Below are 24,880 nucleotides of genomic sequence, written 5' to 3' on the forward strand. Positions count from 1 at the left end.
GACCAAGGTCGCCCATGTTGTGGTTTCCAGAGGGGGCAAGTATAAGCGACATTTCAAACGTAGTCTCAAATTTTGCTGTAACTATTCTAAAAAATCTCTTGGGTTTTCGATCTTCCAAAGTACAATTTCCTCTAGAGGGGTGGGAGCGCCACACCTTGCCCCCCTAATGGGCGCCCTTGGCCCTGATTCACCCATATACTTTTGTTAAGCTCCATGAGATCTATCGATTGGTATTATATCTCAATTTTGAATTTTTTCCCCTGTTAAAAGCTAATAATATCATGGAATTTTACAATATGAACGCATTTTGTACCAAACACCCTACTTCTCACGAAATTCGTTGCGTTCTTTTTTTTTCACTCATTCATTTATTAGGAAATATATATGCCTTATACTTTCTACGTAGTAGACGAAGTATATTAAGTATACACTTTTTAAAATAGTACTATTATGATTGTATATATATATATATATATATATATATATATATATATATATATATATATATATATATATATAAAGCATTTGAAACATAAACGTAGATCTTTTTAAAATATGCTGGACGTAGTCCACAGATCTGCCGTTAGATGGCTGGCGCATCGTAGAAGTTCCTGTTTATGTCGTGTTCAGAGACCGTGTTCTTCCTCCCTGTCCAGTTTCCAAGTGACATCCAGTGGAAGTGTGTAGTGTACATAAAGTGGTTCTTGTTTATGTGTTGTTATCATGGATAAACAGTGCTTTCTTTTGAGAAGAAATTCTCGCTGCGGATTGATGCAATATTAGGTAAGTGAAGCTAGGTGGTAGAGCATGTAATATATACTGAAAGCACGGTTTCTGAGTTCAGGTGTTTATAAATGTGCTGTGCTTGTGTGATGCATGCATGGTGGCGTGCTCGGAAAATCGACTCAGGCCAAGTGGCAGCACAAGAATCAAGCGTCTGTTGTCTTAGCAACGGATTACTTTGATTTTAACTGTAAAATATTTCGTGTTGGGGCACCGTTTATATTTAAAATTATACACTTTTTGTTCTTCAATTGTTTTATATTTATTAATTTGAAGGAAACAAGTGTGAATGTAGTACAAGTGTATATACTGATCTTTTTTGACACAAACGAGTAGATAAAGTGTGCAAGGTGGTATTGCTCTCAGATCCTGTTATGTGAATAGTAAGCATTTGTTTCTTATTTTAAATTTTCCGTATGGTCCTTTGCACTTCACGTGTAACTTTTTCATGAACAAATAAAAATGATGTTACATGTGTCAAGTAAGTAACGGATTATCTAAGCCCACACATACGGTAATGTGTAGGCATGTCAGAAGGGACAAAGACTTCAATACCACATGTGTTGGCTTTGGCGTTGAAGGACGAAGCTTACCTTGTCATGTTTGTTACATAATTGCCTTTTTTGTATTGATAATTTGGGAGGTACTACATAACTAGCAAATCACGTTAGCAATCCTCAGTATGCGACATTTTTGCATTAGTGTTTGCATATTAAATTCCTACACGAAAACAACTACAGAAGGAATAATAACCAGTGTTTCGTAGTACAGGGTGTCCCATAATCATGGGATAAATTTTAAATATAAATATTTGGAATTGTAGTAATAAGCTTTAAGTAAACTGGTAAATGCATGCCTGACTACAGGAATTTTGGAACACTACATTAAGTTTTGAATATCAAATCCTGTGGTCACCATTACACCGAGAACATTCCTGGGCTCTGTCTAAGGTACAGAATGATGCGGTAAAGCGTGTCAACTGGAATGGCCACAAAATTCCATTTTGATTTCTTGCTGTAGTGCGTCAATTGTTCGTTGTTTGTTGGAGTATACTCTTTCCCTCAGGTAATCCCAAAGGAAGTAGTCCGCCGGTGATAGATCTGGTGATCTTGCTGGCCAATTGATGTCACAAAATCGTGAAACGAGGCACATTGACAAGTGTTTGCGGAGAGTTAACATAGGTTGTCGTGCTGTGTGACAGGTAGCGTCATTGTATTGCATACACATTTCTGACAGACCAGGATATTGTAATTCAGGAATGGGAGCAGAACTATATGTCTCGAAAAAATACGGACATATTACATATGCATGAGTCACGGCATTTCACGTGGTAACTGACACTATGTAAAGGTTTTTCGTGCACAGTGCGAAGATGTTTTCGATCCCAAACTTACAATTTTGCTTATTAACGTAACTAAATAAGTGAAAATGGGCCTCATCTGACGAAGTTGGGCACTTAAGAAATGTTTCGTCCTATAGACATTGTTACGGGGAACATTCATTTCCTGAAACAATCTACGGGTAGACTAGTTTGAAGTTGATTGCATGGCGTTTGCAATACATGTCGAGGCCATCCAAGGGGCATTTTTTTTTTTTTTTTTGTTAGCATCTCCTGTCTGTGTTAGCATCGGGTCGCCACACGGGTACCGTAATTCGTCACTCCACACAACGTTTTTCCACTGTTCAATTGTCCAATGTTTACGCTCCTTACACCAAGCGAAGCGTCGTTTGGCATTTACCTGCGTGATATGTGGCTTATGAGCAGCCGCTCGACCATGAAAATCAAGTTTTCTCAGCTCACGCCTAACTGTCATAATACTTGGAGTGGATCCTGATGCAGTTTGGAATTCCTTTATGATGGTTCGGATAGATGTCTGCCTATTACACTTTACGACCTTCTTCAGCTGTCGGCGGTCTCTGTCAGTCAACAGACGAGGTCGGTCTGTACGCTTTTGTGCTGTACGTGTCCCTTCACGTTTCCATTTCACTATCACATCAGACACAGTGGACCTAGGGATGTTTAGGAGTGTGGAAATCTCGCGTACAGACTTCTGACATAAGTGACACCCAATCATCTGACTACGTTCGAAGTCCGTGAGTTCCGCGGAGCGCCCCATTCTGCTTTCTCACGATGTCGAATGACTACTGAGGTCGCTGATAATGAGTACCTGGCAGTAGGTGGCAGCACAATGCACCTAATATTAAAAAAAACATGTTTTTGGGGGTGTCCGGATACTTTTGATCACATAGTGTAAGTATTTATTTATTTATTTATTATTATTACCTATAACAGGGGTTTCCCCCCAATTACAATAGGTGTACAAGTATATGTTTCAAAATATTATTACAAGAGAAAAAAAAACAGAAAAGAAAAAGAAGACGTCATATATAAGCACCTATTACAGTATTAACTACAATAATCAAAAAGAATATTGCAAGATGCACAACTATACAAACATTTTTTCTACAATACATACTGCTTTTACAATTTATAATTACAAATGAGCAACTATAAATTTCATTTCAACATTGCTTCTATAACTAAAGCTTCTTATTTGCACTCCAGCGAATTTTAAATAAATTTACCTAGATATGTGTCAAAAATAAAAATAAAATCTTTATCCAATATTAACAGCAAGTAAAATTTAAACTACTTCTTTAATTTTTGACACATATACTTTAAATGGTAAAGAAAAATCAATATTTGAGTTACGTTGTACCAGTTCATTATGTTTTTTACTAAGCCTTATGACAGGTGAAAATTGGTGAAAATTAGAGCGTGAAATACCATAATAAAAGGGTAACCTAATACGCAATACATCTTTCTTCACATTAAAACAAAGTGAACCCAGAAAGTCGGGATTATTAATAACACCATTAACAATTTTATACAAAAAGATATGTTGACTTATTTCTCTTCTGGTATATAACGAAGTTACAGCAAATTCTTCGAGTAAAGATTTATAAGAAATCCGTTCAAAATACGAGGATTTATTGTATTTTTTATAATAAAGAAATCGTAGAAACTTATTTTGTACACGTTCAATTTTCTCTATATTCTTTCTAGTGTAAGGAAACCATATCAGGCTAGCATATTCTAACTTACTTCTTATAAGACTATTAAATAAATTAGTCAAAGCAAATGCATTCTTTATCACCTGAGTATTTCTAAACATAAATCCAAGTAATTTGAAAGCTTCATTACACATTTTGTTAATATGAAATTCAAAGCTTATCATCCAATGTGACCCCAAGATCTTTTACAACATTACATCTTTTTAAACTTTTTCCAGACAATTGATAATCGTAACTTAATGCCTTTCTCTTTCTAGAAAAAGATGTGACACAGCATTTATTTGAGTTAAAATATAACTTATTGTCTAAACTCCATTTGTATGCCCTTGATAAATCAGAATTCAACTCATTGCAGTCAGTGAGTGTTTTTATCTCTTTAAATAATTTGACATCATCAGCAAATAACAAACACCTGGAGTATTTGAAGATATCTGGTAAGTCATTAATGAACAATAAAAAGAATAAAGGTCCCAAATTGGAACCTTGTGGTACCCCAGAATTTACCTTATATATGTAAGAATTTGTATGTCTATATGTTACGAATTGTTGTCGATCACTCAGATAAGAAGAAATCAGTTTTAAAAAATTATCACAAAAACCAAATTTAGACAATTTATTTAGAAGAATATTATGATCCAGAGTATCAAAAGCTTTTGAAAAATCCAAATAAACTGTGTCAACCATGTTTCCATTATTAAAGGAATTAAATATATATTGAACAAAGTTAACCAAATTTGTTACAGTAGATTTTCCTTGACAAAAACCATGTTGATTAATAGATATATACGGTTTAACATGATTATATATTCTTCTGTATAATATATTTTCAAGTATTTTTGATGGGGCTGAAATAACCGAAATGGGTCTGTAATTTCCTATCTCTAAAGGATTACCTGATTTATGGATTGGACAGACTCTTGAATTTTTCCAGAGCTTAGGATATATTTGTGTTTTTAAAATTAAATTATAAATATGACATAACGGAATTTTCAACACTGAACAGCAACCTTTAAAAATGTATGCTGGAATCAAGTCAGGTCCACTAGATTTTGAGGGTTTTAATTTTTTTACAGCTTCATTGTATTCCGAATCAGTAACTGGATATAGAGAAAGACATTGAGAAACTATCGTGTCAACTGAATCAACTTTACTATATGTGCAAGGGGAAGGAGAATACACACTTTTAAAGTAATCTGCAAAGGCATTAGATATCGATTCATTTGACATCAATACTTCATTTTTTATAGTCATACAGCAATTTGACTTTTTTATTTTTTTATTTTTTATAAATGCCCAAAGTGGTTTTGTATCTTTAACAAGAGCAGACTCTATCTGAGAGATATATAACTTATATGATGAATCAATCATACTTTTTAATTTCCTTCTCAATTCAACAAATTTATTATGATAATAAACCGAGTATTTCTGCCGTTTTCTGCAAAATTCTTTCTCCTTTATACATTTAATGATTGAGGAAGAAAACCAGGGAGGATAACGATGTCTTGCATTTACCACTTTCCTAGGCACGTTCTTATTAATAATATTGTTAACAATGTCGTAAAATTTGTTTAATGCGCTCTCAGGATTGTGACTCATTATTACTACATCCCAATTTTCATCTCTTAAGGAAGTATAGATATTAACAAAGTCAGCTTTGCTATAATTAAACATTGTCACCTGACTCTGTTTTGCATAAGTTATTTTTCCTGTTACTAATATTTGCATTAGTAAAGATGGATGATGATCATCCTCTTTTAATAGTGCACAAGCATTTTTAGCAATACTACAATTTGTACTTTGATTAACAGAAACCAGGTCCAATGTTCTTCCATTTTTATTTTTAATATCATTTACCAATTTTAGATCACAAAGAGATAAAAAATTCGCAAGAGCAATACAAATGTTACCATTGTGTAGTAGGTCTGTATTATTATCTTTAACTTCAGGTATATTAAAGTCACCAGCAATCACTACCTGATACTGGTTAGAAATAATAATATTTTCCATTAATCGGTAATATTCAACGTACTTATCTAATTTAGACTTTGGTGGAAAATAGACCGTTGAAATAACAAAAGTATTTATCCCAAACTGTAACTTAATACACACAGTTTCGACACCATTAATACTAATTTCTATATTTTCAGTTTGGTATTTATTCAAGGCAGCGACAAGAACACCCCCTCCTCCTTTAGATACTCTATCATTACGAAACACGTTATATCGATCGTCAATAAATTCATTGTTAAAAATATTATCATCTAACCACGTTTCTGTTAATATTATTACATCGTAATTTTCTGCAGATATACTAAGCAAGAGATCATACAATTTAGTATTAATACCCCTCACATTTTGGTAATAAATATTTATCTCATTTAAAGCCATTATGTTGAAAATAGTAATGTATTACAAAGCTTGTACATCATCCAATGTTCTAAGAATTAAAACGTTTCTATCATCTTGACTTTTTTTTAATTTGATATTTCCCGTCTGATCAACCCATAAATATGCGTAATGTTTCTCATTTTTCTTTTTCTTTGCCTGACCAAAAATACGCTTTCTATAGGAAGTAAGAGATTGATTTACATATATAGTTTCACTCATAGTATAACCCAAATGTGTTGTGTTCAGATTTCTTTTCACTTTTCTCCTCTGTAAAAACTTTTCCTTATCCGAACGTCGCACAAACTTAACTACGATTCCACTAAATTTTTGATGAGGTAATTTTTTCATTCTATGACATGCATCTACCATATCTTCACTAACATTAACATCTAAAGCACGCCCTACATTTTTCACTACATCAAGGGTATTTTCATTTGTACTCTCCGGCACACCAAATATTTCTAGTGTATTGCGCCTTCCGTATTGATCTAGAGCATCTAGATCCATTTTAACCTCTTGAATTTCTTTTTTTAGGTTTATATTCTCCTGATTTAAACGCTCAATTTCAGCTAGGCATTCACTGATTTTTTCATCCTGTTTTTTTATATGTTCCAAACTTTCATCCAGTTTTTCGTGAACCAGGTCGAGAGATTTTCCCAGCTCACGTTCAGTCTCAGTATGCGATTTACTTAATTTTGCAATTTCTTCTTTTAGTTCCTTAGTCAGATTTAATACGTCTGCAAGAGTTGGCGATTCTGACCGAACAGTTGACTCCAATTGCATGCTGCTTCTACGAGATTTTTTACACTTATTGCAACGCCAAGACTCTCCGATGGATTTTAGATATTCAAGATCAGTTTCAACTAACTGAGCACACTTTAAATGACATAATTTTGCACAGTCACAGCATTGTGCCTTAATTTCCTGCCGCGATACAGGTTTATCGCAGTCCAAGCACAGACTCATTTTAATACTTCGATATCTCGAATGATCGGTAGTTCGCTCCTACAGGTTTGAGTTTGTATCTAGCAACACTGATTGTTTACCTTTCAAAACGATATATTTGATGCCACTAACATTTATGTTTTGAGCACGTATGCACACAATAACGCAAAAGAAATAAGTTCAAATTAGTGTACCGTACTCACCATTATATAAACAAAGTAACTTGTAGCACAAATTACAAAACAAACAGTAAAAATTATCCAAAATACGGAGCACAACACAACCGTCACTCTGACATTTCTTCTTCTTCTTCTTCTCTTCTTCTCTTCTTCTTCCGTATGCATGTGATATACGGAAAAGTGTTAGATGTCGGATCCTGAAACGGCATGATGTAACATCTAAGGGCAGTGCGTATGTAGCATATGGATAACGTATGTTCCGTACTGATTTCTCTAGTAAGCAAGAGGATTCCGTATATTTGTACAATATACCGCTGTCCGGAGAACGGATTTTTCTCAGTGTAGCATTTTGACGCTGCAGGTGGCGGGCTGTGGAACAGGAAAGTTTCAAATTAATATTATCGAAAGTCTATTGATGATTAGCGCTACTGTCAAGTTGGACATGAGCAATCTATGTAGCCTGCTAGGGCGTTAGAGCTATTCGACATATAGGACCTAAATTTTAATTACTAGCAGTTTCAAGTATTTTTCCATATAGTTACAGTTCATCACCTGTATTATAATATCATAATGAAAGGAAGGAGAAAAATTTAGATTTGAAGCACTTATCAATCAAAAATTGAATAATTTTCTCAAGAACAACACACTTTGAACTAGAATGTGCTCTTAAATAAGGAAGGAAGTTAATGGAGTTTAAAATACGTGGTTGGAGGACAGGGTTACACACTGAGTCCGAATCTCCATTCTCAAAGCTTCATAATTTTCAAATATAACATACTAGTACTGGTGTTTTTGTCTGTATCAGGGAAACACTCACGCGGAATCGACCCTTTCTAGACCTTCTACTTCGGACCCTCATAACAAATTTCTGTGTGCGCACCTGCTGGGAAACATGTAATGGATAGTTTAGAAGGGTGTTGCGTGAACCTTCGAGAGAGGGGTGGGTATGGGCTCCTTTACAAAATTGATTTAGGTAAGTGTTTAATTTAGTGGGAAGAAACTTTTGGAAAAAATCTTTAATTAAACGTCCCATTGGGCATCTTTAGGAAACAACCCCACCCCTTTTTTTCAATGGAGTGGTCAGGAAGAAAAAGAAGGGATTACAATTATTATAATAAAATGTCCATACCTCGGAACTCAACGTTAGAGACATGAAATTTGATATTTGGACTTTTTATTGTAAATAATTTAACACGTTTCAGTTTTCTTTTTTTAAAAAATATATTTGTCCTAGAAGGCAACGACGCCGACTCTCCAAGATTCATGTGGGTGCATATCAATGGCGGGACGTATTAACCTATATGTTTTCAGGGAAGTCTCGATATTTGATTGATTTATTTTAGTTAAAATCTTTTATGAACACTGTCATAAAGGGCTGTGCTGTGATAAAGTAAAATATGCCGGTTCTATAAGAATAAGTTGGGGCTGCCCTAGCTCAGTCTGTAACACGGCTGACTTAAACGCAAGAGAAACAGGTTCAAACCCGGGTACAAATTAAAAATCTTGTCGGTACCCGGCACCCACAAGATTATTTGTATGGGTGCCGGAGCCCCGGAGCACCCACGTTGTCGGCGTCCATGCTAGAAGGGAAGAAAAGATCTAAGAAAAAAAAAATGGTGGGAGTTGGAGTTATTGTAATAATATGACCATATTTTGAAATCACTTAAGGTTAGAGACATGCAATGTGGTGTTTGACTAAAATAAACACGTAATTAAATAAACGCGTAACACATAAATAAACACGCACATTTCATCTAAAATAAACACGTAATTTAGCGTTTTTAGGTGTTTTGACTTAAAATGGAAGAAAAAGAGATGGGGTGCTTCTCTAAGATGCCCACAAGGGCGCCCATCAGGAGGGGGCAAGGTGGGGCGCCCGCCCCTAGAGGAAATTGTACTTGGGAATATCGAAAACCCAATAGAATTTTTACATTACTTACAGCAAAATTTGAAACTATATTTGAAACGTGGCTTATCCTCCCCCCCCCCCCCTTGGAAACCACAACATGGACGCCCTTGGATGCCCATACGAGACATTTGAGTTTGTACGAGACTTCTGAGCGCAAGAACGCAAAATATTGCGTACAGTAACATGTGGGGGCATTTGCTAGTATAAAATATTTCGCTACTTTGTTCTGATTTGATGTCAAACTCCTTATTTATTTCAAACCTTCCGTAATCGTCCCGGAGGCAATCCGCCCGATCCAAACGATCCTCCTGGATCCACTAATTGCTCAACTTTACCACAGCGGATATTACTCACCGTACTCACCGTACCTCTTGTCAACTGTCAGATTTTGCTAACGAGATATGTGCTAATAAACATTTCACTCTCCCGATATTTCAGAAATCAGCGACAGAAGTTCTACATTTTAACAATATGGTATACATAATCGCAAAGGCATGTGTACATCGTTCTGGTTGCTTATATTTTGATAGTATTAGTAATAGAAAATTACCCGCGTCGTGCTGATTTCAATACTGGTTTACTTTGTTTATGTTTTGATTTGTTCATTAACACACTTCTGTTTGTAGCTTTCCCGAAATATGTGTATTGTGCTAGAAACACAAAATACAAACAACTTTCAAAGTAATGTTGACCTTCAAGGAAACAATTCAAAACAATGACATAATTTGATTTCGAAGAACATATTGTGTTTTTGTTATAGGGAAAGTGAGTACTTGAACACAATAGACTAGTTTAGAATAATTTCAGTGAAAGCTAGAAGTTTTTTTTTTCAGCAGTATTTTTTTATTTATTTCCTGAAAAAGTTGCTTTAGTGTAATTGTATGAAATTTATATTTAAAACTCATACACACCAAAAATTTAACTAGAAGTGCAGAGTAATTTTGCCTAGGACAGAGTTTCCCAAACTGTACCCTGCAGTATCCTGGAGTGTCTTAGCTGACTTACAAGAGCGCTGCGAAATATTTGGAAAATTTTACTAAAATGGTAGGCTTCGTTGTTTCTGAGGTCGCTCATATTTTCATTGATTTTACTTTTGTCTTCCCAAAACATGTACTTCACGCTTTTTTAAACAAACGTTCATGAGTAAAGAATATTTTAAATTATATATATATATATATATATATATATATATATATATATATATATATATATATATATATATATATATATATATATATATATATATATATATATGTATATATATATAGGGTGAACGGTAACTACGTACACAAACTTGGACGGATGATAGTACATCTAAAAAGAAGCAAAAAAAAGTCCTAGTGAACATGGAGGAAATTCCGTTCCGTTTAGGAGTGACAGTGTCGAAAGCGTGGGAACATGAACTTCAGAGGCCAACAGCTTAAATGCAATACATCGTAGAGATTGCGGTTAAAAACGTCACTTAGAAAGTCATACCTACTCTATTGACAAATGCATGTTTGAAAACGCAGCTATGCGTGCGCACGGGATTCCTCAAAGGGACGGAGGGATTCTCGGACATGCTGTAAAGGAAAGAAGTGTCACACGTTGTTAATCCCGTACGCACACGTAGCTGCGTTTTCTAACCTTTTGTGCATGGGGTTCTTGGTTCGATCCCAGCTCGCACAAGTGAGTTTTATGGTGGACAAGCACAATATGTGTGTGTGTGTTCTGAGGATTCTCCCACTTTCTTCATTCCACCATTTCGTTCATTTTTCATCATCACCATCTCCTTTAGCCGGCATCACAGTGGGACGTAAAATTTAAAGATTTCAATTTTTTTCTGATTTATGCGAAAATGTAGACATGGATGATCTTGACAATAGTGTAGCTCTGATGAAGCCGTCTCTAGCACTGTGTCCACACACTCTACCAGCTATTGAATTTGAACCTATCAATTGTGTGATTTCTGAAGTAGACAATCAGGTACTTAGCAAAGACCAACTGTATTTACTGGATATATCAAAATTCATCCAGTTAGGGCACTGCTCTGAAGACCTTTTAGTTCGTGACTCTGGCCCTTTATCACATTCAAGATTGCTCACTACAGCTAATAGAATTCAGCGGTTATACATTAGTGCGAAATGTCCTTCAGATAATGAGGCATTTGCCACCTTTATCTTAAAGTTACATATGCCTATGTGGTTTGCTATTAAGTTGAGCAACAATTTAACCGAAAGTCCACAACATGTTTACGAGACCATTCAGAAAACGCGGTATTTTGCCAGAAGAGCTTAAATAAGTTTTAGACTCTGTTATAGAACGGAATGCTTACTTTGCTCATTCCGAAAAATTTTTCTTTGGCCATGGTCATTGATGACAGAAACTACATTCGAAAGCTTAGGTACAGACGACTTTTGAAGGCAAAGAAAGCAGCTTTTGAAAGTAATCCTATTAGACATTTTTGCCACCAGACATGAACTTTGTAGCTAAAGATTACACCGAAATAATGCAATGGGATACTTGTAATCTTACCATTGACTAATAATGAAATAAGGTAGGTTATAAGCAGACGTGGCGGAAGCTTCCGGTGTAGTGTGTGGACACAGTGCTAGAGGCGGCTTCATCAGAGCTACAATATTGCCAAGATCATTCATGCCTACATTTTCGTATAAATCAGAAAAGATGAACAAAATGGAATCTTTTAACTTTTACGTCCCACGATTATGCCGGCTAGGCTAAAGGAGACGATGATGATGAGAAATGAATGAAATGGTGAAATGAAGAAAGTGGGAGAAAATGGGAAAACCCCGAGAAAACCCGCACACACACGCTCACTTGGCGCGAGCTGGGATCGAAACAAGAACCCCATGCACAAGAGGTCAACGTTCTACCACTGTGCCCCCGTATAAATCAGAGTTTAAAGTCATTATGGGCAAAAATAGAGGGGAAAATGGAAATTTGTAGGGGACGAATTATGTGAAATTATAAATTTGAAAATGCATTTGTAAATAATACATCCTAATCATTGGATGGCTGGTTGGGTAGTGGAACACCAAGTGCAGCCACCCCTGCGTGAAAATGAAATGAAATGAAATCTTTAAGTTTTACGTCCCACGGTTATGCCGGTTAGGCTAAAGGAGACGGTGATAATGAGAAATGAATGAAATGGTGGAATGAAGAAAGTGGAAGAAAACGGGAGAACCCCGAGAAAACCCACGAGCACGGTGTTTGTCCACCACAAAGTCCACACAGCGCGAGCTGGGATCGAACTAGGGACCCCAAGCACCGGAGGTGAACGCTCTACCACTGAGCCACCGCGCCCCCTTCACCCCCAATTGGTGATGATGTCCTTCTCTTACTCGTTTTAAGAAAATTTTTAAAAAATGTTAAACTGTCCAATTTTGCTAAATTCGCAAATTTTGCAAATTTTTGACAGCGATGCGCGACCAGAAGATACTATATAAATATAGTTTATTTATTTTAAAATTGTTCTTATATACTTGAAGAAATCTTTAGGTTATGTAGGGTCATCATTCTGTATTATTCAGTCCTTTTTAGAAAAATATTGAAAATTCCTTGTTTTTACCGGATTTTTCAAATTTCAACGGCGATGCGGGACCGGAAGATATATAAATAAAAGTTTCTCTTTTTGAGTTTTTTCTTGTCTATACCAATGGCAACTTGTGCGCAATATAGCGTTCCGGAAATAGAAAAAAAAAATTTTCGAACCACCCTACTACAGATAGCAGGTCAGTGTGAAGATGGGTCTCACAGAAATAGGAATACCAAGGACACTGGTGTTCAAAACTCAAGGAGAGATAGATAAATTAACATATATAATCAATGGAAATGAATGAAAGCCCGGTAGCAGAGGACTTCCAACGTTCACGATAAAGTAAGAACGTTGCATAGCGTGCCATCAGCATGATCGTAGCGCGTAATGGGTCTGCTTTCCCAACACGAAGCAGTTGAATGAAAGAGACGAGACAGTGTGTGTCAGTCAGAGAGCTGTAAGATGCATATTGTTGGTGTTACTCACAACAACATGACTCCGAGACAACATTTGAATGACTTTGCACGAAAGAGAAGTGTAAGGAAACTGAAATTGACGATGTGTGATGAATGTGTCTCTGTAGTTTGATATTGTCCACGGCATTTTTCATGTGCGTAGGAGCATTTCGAGCCACGCGTAATACTGCAAGAAATGACGGTCGAGCACGGTCAATACAGCAGAGAACGACCGCTACGTTGTGAAACGGGCTAGAAGTAACCGACGTCAAACTACGGGTACAATTGCAAACATCTAAGAGGACTGCAAGTTCCCCAGTCTCCTCCTCCACAGTGACTTGTCGACTTCAGGTAGGTAGTCTCTTTGCCCAAAGACCACTATATTGTATTCGGTTTACATCCATCGGCGACATCCAGAACTTCAGTACTGGACCAAGGAGGAGTGGGATCTCTTCTCCGATGAGAGTAGATTAAGTCTGAGGAGTGATTCTGGTCATACATTTATCTGGCGAGAGTAGGAACCTCGATGAACCCGGAACCTCGTTGAACATGACTAGTTTGATAGTCTAGTGTTCTTGTGTGAGAAGGCATAACATTGTATGGGTGTACCGACCTCCCAGTATTTGAACATAGCTAACGATACATTCACCGGTCAATGTTATTGTCTTAGTATACTCATTCACGTGCGTCTTTTCAGAGGTCAAGTCGGTCCCAACCTCTTCTTCATGGATGATAATGCGCGACCGCATCGAACAGTGAAGGTTCCGGAGCTTTTGAAACAAGAGGATATTAAGTGAATGGACTGGCCTGTCTGTTCTCAGGCTTAAATCCCATCGAGCACGTTTGGAATGCTATAGGTAGACGTCTTGATGCACATCCACGTGCAACAAGAATTATCCAGCATTGTTAACAGCGCTGATGGAATAAGGGATCTTCTTACCAAAACAGTATTCATTACCGACTTTGTGAGCAGCATGAGAGCGCGTTGCAGAGCATGCATCTCTTTCCGTGATGATCACACACACTTTTAAGAATCATTTCACTCCTTCTGTAATGTGTGGGGCCGCGGTGGCTCAGTAGTAGAGCGTTCACCTTTGGTGCTTGGGGTCCCGGGTTCGATCTGAGCACCCGTCAAGTGAACTTTGTGGTGGACAAACACCGTGTGTGTGGGTTTCCTCGGGGTTCTCCCGTTTCCTCCCACTTTCTTCATTCCACCATTTTATTCATTACTCATCATCACCATCTCCTTTAGCCTAACCGGCATAAGCGTGGGACGTAAAACTCAAAAGATTTCATTTCATTTCCTTCTGTAATGTCAGGGGAGCATCATGAGTCGCAGTGCTTTTAGCGTAAATTATTGCCTCTGTACAGAAGTGCCACTTTTGTTCTGCTAATCGCTGATTTTGTTGTTTACTGTGTCATATTGTAGCATTATTTTCTATGTATAGTTCGAATTTCACCCATCTACCACCACCCTGGAAGTGATACGGCATGCGAAACTTACTTTCGTCCTAAGATTTGCTCAGCAGTGTAGAAACTGGATCCAGTTGGCTAAGGATAGAAGTCAATGGAGAGCTTTTATGAATGTTGCATTGAACCTCCGAGTTCCATAGGCCTTAGAGTTAGTTTAGTGGTTTTAATTAAAGTTTTTACGTAAACAGAAACAAAAACAAGAACAGTTTTGGTAATCAATATGACCACGTAACAATTCTTGTATATACAAACCAAAACCGCCTTTGTGTCTCGTTTCCCCGCATGAAATTAACTTAACAGTAAATGCATCTTGTTCATTGATTGATTAGTTGGGGAGGGTTTGGTTGATGGGGACATCAGTACTAAGGTTAATTGTCCTCATCGCGGGAAGGACAACGGTCAACACATGCTCTTCATGAAAGGACTCCCAACATAAAACAGTGATCAAGAACGCAAATTCTAAACCAGTGAAAAGAGAATAAAAACTTGATAAAGTATACAATAAAACAAAATAGGAAATAAGCTTCTATATAGAAGGTAAAATTAAAACACAAACTAGGCTTTGCGATATTCAATATATCGATCGATATTTTCAAATATCTAAAAGTTTACTGATAGATATTTCGGTATATGGATCAAGCTTGGATATTTTGTCGATATTCAGTCCACACACCTCGCAGTCTGAAACACAGATCATGGAAAGGCAAAATAAATAAACAAATCCTGGTGAAATAAAAATGAAAATCTTTCAGATTCACAACCCACGATTATACCTGTTAGGCAAAGGGGGATTTATGATTAAGGCAAGTTAATGATGATGGAAGAATTGGTGGAATGAGAATGTGGAAGAAACGAGAGTACCCTGAGAAAACTCACCGACATGATGTTGTCCACGACAAACTTATCTGGCCGGGGATCGAACCATGGACTACACGCTGCATAGGTGAGCGCTCTACCACTGAGCCATCGTACCCCAAATAAGCCCTGGTAAAGATAGTGAAGAGGATCACACGAAACATATCGCCACCGGAAAGCAGAAAGGTGCTAAGCACCAAACTGCAAATTTCTCAGAAGAGTATAAAAATTAATAAAATTCTAATTAATTCCGATTCATACATTCTTCTATAGAATTCAGTTTTCACTGCAGACCTTTCATATTATCTCCTGTCACTTGTCTCCTTTCTGCCAACATTAAACATGAAATGGGAAGGCAGGATATGCACTTAGTTGGACATAAAAGTAGAATGACGCTTAGCACCTTTATGTTTTCCAGGGGCGATATCACCTATACGTTTATGGGATATGGATAGCCACCGTTAAAACCATAATTACTCGTGATAATGTCAATGGATTGATTCCGTTAAGGAACTCGACCGAGATAATTGCTTTAGCTGTATATTGTAAAAACAACAACAGAATTGAAAAGTTCGTTTTCGTTCAAGAGTTACTTCATAGAGGAACGAACGTGAACCTAATAAAATAGGAAACAAATAACAAGGATTATGACTAAAATTAGTAATAAAAATAAGTAAATGAAATCGGTCATTTTATCTCTCTTTCACAGCCCTCGATTATGCGTCCAGGCTAAGAGAGACGGTGATGATAATGAATGAAATAGTGGAATGAAGAAAGTGGAAATAAACGGGAGAAATCCAGAAAAATCACGCATACGGTTTGTCCACCACAAAGTCCACTTGGTGTAAACTGGGATTGAACCAGGAATCCACGCATCAGAGGTGAACAAAAGAAGAAGAGAACGTTATTTCTTTTAATGTCACGGATGTAAGCAATACTATGGTCACTGAAACAAGTTATCTTCCATTAACTTTCTCTGCAGCCTGAATATTCTGGACATTCTATAAGGATGTGCCGAATACTCAGTATGACGGTACAGTCTTTACATTGATGTTACGTACTAAATAGGAATGTATGAGGTAAGAGTGTGTGATATATAAGGTTACCAGGATCACTTTGTCTCTGTCAGTTGCCCCAGATTTTATAGTGTAAAGGTTATCGTTAGTCTGGTTCCAATCTGCTTGCCAGTAAGAGCGCATCTATTGGAGGAAATAGCTACAGAGATCGGAGCACGGAAGAGAATGTTCCAGTGCAACATCTGCCAATGCGGCATACCTGATTGCTGTATCAGGCGAGGAAAGAAAATTCGTATCGCAACTGTTTGCAAATGATAAATGATTTTAATATGCCTGCAATGAAAAGTGTTGAATGCATCGATGGTGACGCCGCCGGAAGCTCGACTATCAATGTGCTTATTTCTGTAACGCTCGTAAGAAAACAGAAGACTCATATACTGAAAAAGGGTGCAACCAGGTAATAATTGGTGGATAGTGAGAGGCCAATTAATTTTTCAAGGTGACTCCTAAAGTCGGTAATGTTCCACTGAAGAAACGCTTTATTGTGAAAAATTGCGATCTTGCCTCGAGAGTCAGTTTACTCCTATCCATAAGTTCGCCTTCCACCATATCAGATCGCATTGAAATTGAAGACGGCTTACGAACTGATGGAAGATTTAAATTTCTTCTGAGCGACGACTCGGTCTTTAAGGCGACAACGAATATGATAGCTTAATTTGATACCAACAACATATAACGAGTGACAAGATGGCTTAGCTATCGGTATGTAACCATGGGTACGAACAACATGTATTTTTGAAGGTTCGGTTGACAAAGCAACGACTAAGGTTTTCGTTTCAGGGTTCTTAGATTAAACCAGCTCAGTTTGTGTATAATGTCAGATGTCTGGGCTGCCACAGATTTCCAATAAAGGTCAGAAACAAACAAACGGAATAAGAAATGAGGTTGGAAATGCTGTCTGTTAGGTAACGCTTTACATCAGCAGCGATCTTGTAGGTAACCATGAGTTTTCAGGTGCACTTCTCTCCTTGAAAGGCTAGATAGCAAGCAGAATGATCACCCTTACAGTTAACACAATAAGGTTTAGTCGCTGTACACTCATGTCCAAAATGATTGTCGCATATCTATAACTTTCTTTTTGTAGAATATAATTTGATAATGATTTTGCAGGGTACCTTTAATACTGATACTATGTGTATAATTGGGAAATGTGTATTTGTGATAAATTTCATAGCAAAAGAATTATAAATATGAAAATTAGAATGAGTGAAACAAAATGTTGCTAAATGGACAAGAAAATTTTATTTTCGTTTTATTGTTCTTATTTACTGCTCTTTTGACATGAAATTTGCTACATATATGTATTTGCCGATTATACATATACTGACATTATAAGAAATACCGGGCGAAATAGTTCTCAAATGATATTCCTACAATAACATATGCATAGACATGCGACAATAATTTTGGACATGAGTGTACATGGCGCTGCAACTTGACTTCCCTGACCAGAACTCATACAAGAGGTGCGGTTGCATTACATGATGTAGTGATACAGTGGCGTATTTAGGGGGGCTTCCGGGCTTAAGCCCCCCCCCCGAAATCTTACTATAGTAAAATATATGAAATATCTTGCAGAATTTTCACATTTTCAGGCAAAGCCCCCCCGAAAGTTAGCAAAGCCCTCCCCGAAACAAAATCGTAAATACGCCACTGTAGTGATGTGTCCGAAGTATTTATTCTTAAAGCAGGAAAGAGAACTAGATATAAATGGTCGAACTTTGAGATGATAGTAGAATTTCGGGAGCGTAGACAAAGTAAGAATGTCAGTGGCAGTTGGAAGTTTCCCTGAATCTTACTTCCAATTTGAGCTACTTCAGCAACATGTTGGTCCCCTAGCGATGATTTAATTTCCTCATCAGTTCCGCTCAGAAGATTCCAACAAGAGATTAAGTATTCAGAAGATGGTAGCGTCTGATTAGGTGTGTTCCAATACTAACTTCTTGTTTTTTAAGTGGGTTCTCTGCTTTTCGGTGATCGTTTCCAATAACAATGTTCCATTTCTTAGTTTGCTGTTACCTTTCACTTATCCGACTGTAATTTATAAGCATAAAACTACACATGAAACATACTAATTCTTGTCCTCGCTTTTCGAAATGACCTTAGAACAATAGCATCCTTTCGTCCTTCCCATACACAGCACAAAATTTTCGAGTAACCTATGTCACTAATGTCCCTTGTAAATCCTGTACAGAAGATGATATTGGAAATGATTTTCTTGAATATTTGACACTCCAAACTTAAGAACACCCAAAAAGAAAATACCAGAAGCCTCAATCTATTCAATGATTTAAATATACAATATTACATTTTGGTTTACAATTGCTCAGCTGCAGTATCCTTTTTAAAAAGTAGTTGTCTTGAAATAATATGCTAAATTTACGCAGAAACCTTCATATTGTACTTTTAAAGTACTAAACATCGAATATCTTACTTACCTATGTCTTACATTCTTGAACATTTCCGTTTTTATTGCACAAAAGGACCTTCCGGAAAGTGACTTTGGATTTAGAAGTTAATATCAGTTGACTGAAACTAATTGATTCCTACTACATATATCCATAAAGCGAGTTCGATTCCTGATGGGAGAGCACAAAAAATTAATTTTACAATCATTCATTTTCACTGATCAACCGTCTTCTTTAGCCTAAAGAGGATAAGCGTGAGATGTTAAACTAAAATTTCATTTCATCTCATAAATCACCTGTCCATCATGTCAGTGGAATGAGTTGATTTTGCTTCTGTTGTATGAGACAAAGTACCGTAATTTTATATTTGACAAAACTCCTGATATAGATTTTTACATTTTCCGTGTTTACAGTACAAACGTATCATTTAAGGTTTATATATGTACAGTTAATATTGCGAACTCGGGATTAACAATTATTTATATTAGCACTTTTCTCGCGTTTGTTGTAATAATTTCTACTACAATATGTTCTTATAGTTACGTAGTTAACAATAAGCTGTCAAGTCGTTTTCATTTTAGTACGCGCTCTAATTTTATAAATAGTATACTTTGACTACAAGCCCTTATTCTTCTCGCAACCTACAAAGAATGAACTGTTAAATTTTATACAGATGAAGACCAAGGAATATATTCTATTGTAATCGCGAAATGTTCCTCCCAGAAGGGTCTGGTTTGATGGATTATAGTGAAGTTTATTTTGGTTTAGCTGTCCTTGTGACTGAAATTTTAAGTAAAATGTGATTGCTTTGAAGATTACCAGCGCAACTCGATATGTGGCAACACCAATCATGACTTCCTTGGATTTGCCAACACTGATTAAGACTTTATCTGTTAAGATAGCCGAGACCTATTGAGGCGACGCTGCATCTGCAATACACAAGTTGATTTGGAGCCCAACTATTCTATCGTAAATAATTGGTTCATTTGCTGATGATTAATTATTGGTTTTGTCCAGAAGTAAACTGATGTGATTAGTTTCCTGTGCCTAAACGTGGATTGCTCTAACTAGAATAATGGGACACCAGGCTCATCAAGGACTCTACCAAGATTTGGACTTCACTGGCCATGTATCAAGACAGATTTGGATTCAATACCTGTGGTTGGTTACCAGCTACTACCTAGATGAATCGTACAGTTAGAAGGATTTACAGAGGAAGGAAGGATATTTGGTTTGTCACCTTTATTATAAAACGAATCAAGAATATCTTCCTCTCGTTTCAGAGAGAGCTCGCAGAAGTTTCGGACCAATGCAGATGTCACACAATAAATCATGTAGATCAAGATGTCAGTGTGGGACTCTCATAATAATCAATCTTCGTATTCTGTCATTGCTCAAAAGAGATCAAGTGAGAAAATTGTAATGAAATCAACTGGATACGGGTTAAGATCCTTTTCCCAGATCTGTTCAGATGTTGAGCAATCCACATGTGTCCTCAGAAATGGTTTGACTAAATCGGAGTAAAGTAAATAATAGCAAACAGCTCCATGGAAATTGCTAAATCTATATCATGGATTTTGTTCCAGAAGTGTTTCGGAATTAGTAAATTTTAGCGTTGTATTCACAAACATATTTCGACAATGTTGTCACAACCACATATGTAATTATTAGATATAACTTATATAATAAATCTTTTAGGTGATGATATTCACAACAATGCAAAGCTCTCTTTAGTATAATCACATTCTTATAGTATAAAATGAATGAATGAAAGTTAACAAATATAAACAAACATGACAAACCTCTGAAATGCAAGGGTTGCTAGACGAAATGTTGTAAACCCTGATAGATCATAAGTAAAAAAGAAATATGCTAAAAAGAGTTCGAATATCAATGTAATGGATAAATCAATTGAATGGTTGTGTTTGAAAACTAGTCATCTTCATCGAAACTAATTTTAGAGGAGAGACAAACAAAACTAAATTAGTCAATATGCATCTCATACATAGGGATGTTTTTATTTTGGGGATCCTGAGACGAATATTCGGACCCAAGAGGAATGGGAATGGGGAGTGGCGGAAACTACATAACGAGGAACTACATAATTTATACGATTTACCAAACATTGTTAGGTCATCAAGTCTAGGAGGCTTAGGTAAGCAGGTCATGTAGCTGGGATGGATGAAAGTAGAAACGCTTTCAAAGTCTTGACTGGAAGACCAATCGGAAAACGACCATTAGGAAGACCTAGGCGCAGATGGGATGGATCTCGCAGATATAGGAATACAAAGTTGAAACGATCCAGTTGGCTAAGGATATAAGTCAGTGGAGAGCTTCTGTGAACGCGGCATTGAATCTCCGGGTTCTGTAAGCCATAGAGTTTTTTTTTTTTTTTTTTTTAAGTTAGTTTTAGTTTATTTTGGGTGCATAGAAACTGACATATTCTACGGTCCAAAAATGAAAGCAATCCTATATGTCAGATGCATATTGACTAATTTAGTTTTGTTTATCTCTCCTCTAAAATTAGTTTCGATGGAGATGACTGGTTTTCGAACTCAACGATTCAATTGAAGGGCGTGGTTGGAAAACTTGACAACCTACATTGCAATCTTGTATACCTGATACACTTTCCTCTAAATAATCATCATAATAATTATTAACAATTTAAGCATAAAAAATTATTGAATAGAGAGATAAATTTAATAGAGGGATTGAAGTAGATGGTTAGAAGATGGTAAATTCAGACGCTTTTGTCGAGAAATTTGGTTCTTGTGGATTGTCAGCTTTTCCAATCACGTCCCTAAATTTAATAACCAATTTTACATGCCACTGTCATACAGTTAAATATACAGTAATACTTTTCTTTTCTGTTACTTATTTTTACTCGGTCCAGTATAGCCCGATTATGTCCCGAAACAGAAACAAAGCGATGGAAGTTGTTGCTCTTGAGTTGGATTAAGTATTAACTAATAATAATAATAATAATAATAATAATAATAATGTTGATCTGATCAGGTATTGTGAAAGCTATGTTTGAGGAATTGTTGAGGCTAGCATTTGTAGTTTTCATCTAATCTGTAGGAGATGTTGACTAGAGTGAATTTGTATTATTGTCTCTTTTTACCGAGGAACGTCGTTCAGCATTATACGTACCCAAGTACTTGAACAGGTCCGTAAGCAGGAGTACATTGTAGGGAGAGAAAATATAACATGACATGTAAGAAAAAAAAATTGGGCAAGTCATAATTTTTGGTCCATTTCTTAATGTAATGAAGGTAGTTTCGTTGAACAAAGTTCTTGGGGTAGTGGGAAGTAACAATATCTGTGGACCCCTCTCTACGAGGTAGAGAATTTGTTACTTAAGAAGATACACTGAGCATGCTTCATGAAGACTTACAGATAGTCATATTGCTCTGTTATCTATACTTAATCCTATATATGCACAATAAGTCTTAATGGTTGTGTGTTTGTTCCCACATCAGGCACCGCCTTGGTGCTTTAATTAATGTTTTGGTGTTATTCGCTTCCTTGATTGTTTGTGGTTTTACGTCCGTATGTAAAAAAAATTCTGAAGAACGGAACGTATTACGTATGTGGGCTCCAATCTCAGCGTGTGCAGTTGGCAGATGCTCAGACCGTCATATAAAGATAACCTGGGGCAAAATAGACTCTTTCGCACATTCTTTTTCTATGTTTACTTTCACTGCTTCTTTGTCTTTATAGTCTATATATTAGAAACATAAAAGAGATACAAATTAAAGTAAATACAGTTTTCATCTAAGCAGCAACTATTTGTAACATAGGAATAAATTTCTGAAAATGACACGAGAAAGTAAACGGCTAATATAACAACAAAGTAGAGAGAATTACAGTTTGTAGTATTGGGGAAAACATGAATTTTAAGTTTTTCTTTACATGTATTGTTTTTTTTTTTTTTTTCCTACTGTAGATGTTGATTTTTAATATGACAAATGTTTCCCATGAAGTCTCCGGGAGTGGTAAATAAATCAAAGAAAAAGAAAAAAATAACTACTGGCTTTGTCTGAAATGTTCGAAAATGCTTTCCTGATATTTCTTTTCGCTTTCTTTTTTCCAATAATAATTTGTTTTACGCCAGACGAGAAAGATAAAAAGCGCTGCTATATTTAACACGTTACGCACTGCGGTGCTTTTAATTCTGCTTTAAATGAATTTGTAGGTGCTTTTTTGTGCCTTTCCGAACAAACGAATAAAAGCAACAAGGAAAGGAAGAAGAAAATAGGCCAAACTTATATGGTTTGTTTGAGTGGCAGAATAAAGAAAATTATTATTATTATTATTATTATTATTATTATTATTATTATTATTATTATTATTATTATTATTAGTAGTAGTAGTAGTAGTAGTAGTAGTAGTAGTAGTAGCAACAACAACAACAACAACTACTACTACTACTACTACTGCCACCATTCGTCGTTGTCGGGTCTTAATTCAGAATCTGGACGAAAAAGAGAGAAATTGCCCGGGTGTTTATCCTTTGCTGTTATGTAAGCCTGCACACTCAACATGTATTATGGGTTACATACATGTAAGGCTCTTATATACTGTTAAAAACGTGCATACATTTTCACTTCCCCACAGTTACCCTCTGAGCCGAAAACCGAAAAAACGTCTTCATACGCGCTCAAATCTGGTCGTGGTCTATCTAAATATGCCAAATTTGATGTATCTAGGTGATCCCCTTTCTATGTGAAAATCTGATGGCAGACGCTGACACACAATAATTTATTATTAATAAAGACTAATAGAAAACTCGTTCTTCGTACGGGGAGAATACGTTTCATTTTGATCATAAAGGGGTGAATTTGAATTTAAACGGCATCGAAAATGTCACTGTTCGTCTCAACGACCCCGAAAACTATGGATTTGACACTAATATATGTCATTTTCGATCAATTTTAAGTGTCTCCGCCCCCTTCCCTAAGATGCACCGTCAAAGTGAAATAATAAAAAACTTTCCATTTTTAGATCCTGAGTCATCATGAGGCATACCATTGGAAAGCGCGCGTCTTGCATTTCCTGAAACTGTGACAATGCTTACATTATCTTAATTGGTAAACTCCGTATACTCTATTTCGCGCACCTTCATTTTTTGAAAAAAAAAAAAAATGATACACGGAAAACGGTAGGTAGTACGAACAAATGTTTCATAAGACAATCTTATTTTTTCCCCACCTTTTCGAATGTGCATTCGAAACATACTGTTCCCATTTAAAAATCGCAAGAACGGGGCATGTGTTCCCCATTACACCATGACGGGGGGCTTTCGGGATTTTGTAAATAATTTCTACGGATTCTTTCGACCCACATTTGTGATGGAATTTATTTCAACTTGATAGCATGTACCGTTCTCAAGAAAAAGGTAGTGTCTGGGTCGCTCTGGAACACCCTGCATATATATATATATATATATATATATATATATATATATATATATATATATATATATATATATATATATAAAATTTTCTTAAACTGATATAATCTTATTTCATTTCTTCAGTTGTTCTTATGTTGCCTGCTTTCCCGTTTTGCAATTGGGGCTCTCCGGCTCATGCTCATTATCCTCAGTGAGGTTCGCACTCACTAACCTCATTGTGGTTCACGCTCGCTCGCTCGAAATTGTGATTTATGCTTCGTAGTACATTTAAGTGGCATACTATTATAAAGTCATAGTTGTACAAAAGCAACGGTGATATTGCTCTCTGATTACAATATACATCAACTACATTAAATAACATTTACCGAGACACGGTAGTA

The 24,880-nt window shown here is 36.3% G+C and overlaps 1 protein-coding gene across 2 annotated transcripts in view; it reads left to right on the plus strand.

Annotated features, from left to right (window-relative positions):
• The first annotated feature begins 640 nt into the window (after nt 1–640).
• LOC145662571 (rho GTPase-activating protein 32-like) overlaps nt 641–24,880 on the plus strand; it is a 659,017-nt gene continuing 634,777 nt past the window's right edge. Inside the window, exon 1 of one of the 2 annotated variants that reach the window (XM_081728260.1) lies at nt 641–783. The gene's annotated coding sequence lies outside the window, so the exon portion shown is untranslated. The remainder of the gene's footprint in view (nt 784–24,880) is intronic. The other variant, XM_081728261.1, reaches the window with a different exon arrangement.

Source organism: Thermobia domestica, chromosome 10 (genome assembly GCF_964235325.1).
Source record: "Thermobia domestica chromosome 10, izTheDome1.hap1.1, whole genome shotgun sequence".
Taxonomy (NCBI): domain Eukaryota; kingdom Metazoa; phylum Arthropoda; class Insecta; order Zygentoma; family Lepismatidae; genus Thermobia; species Thermobia domestica.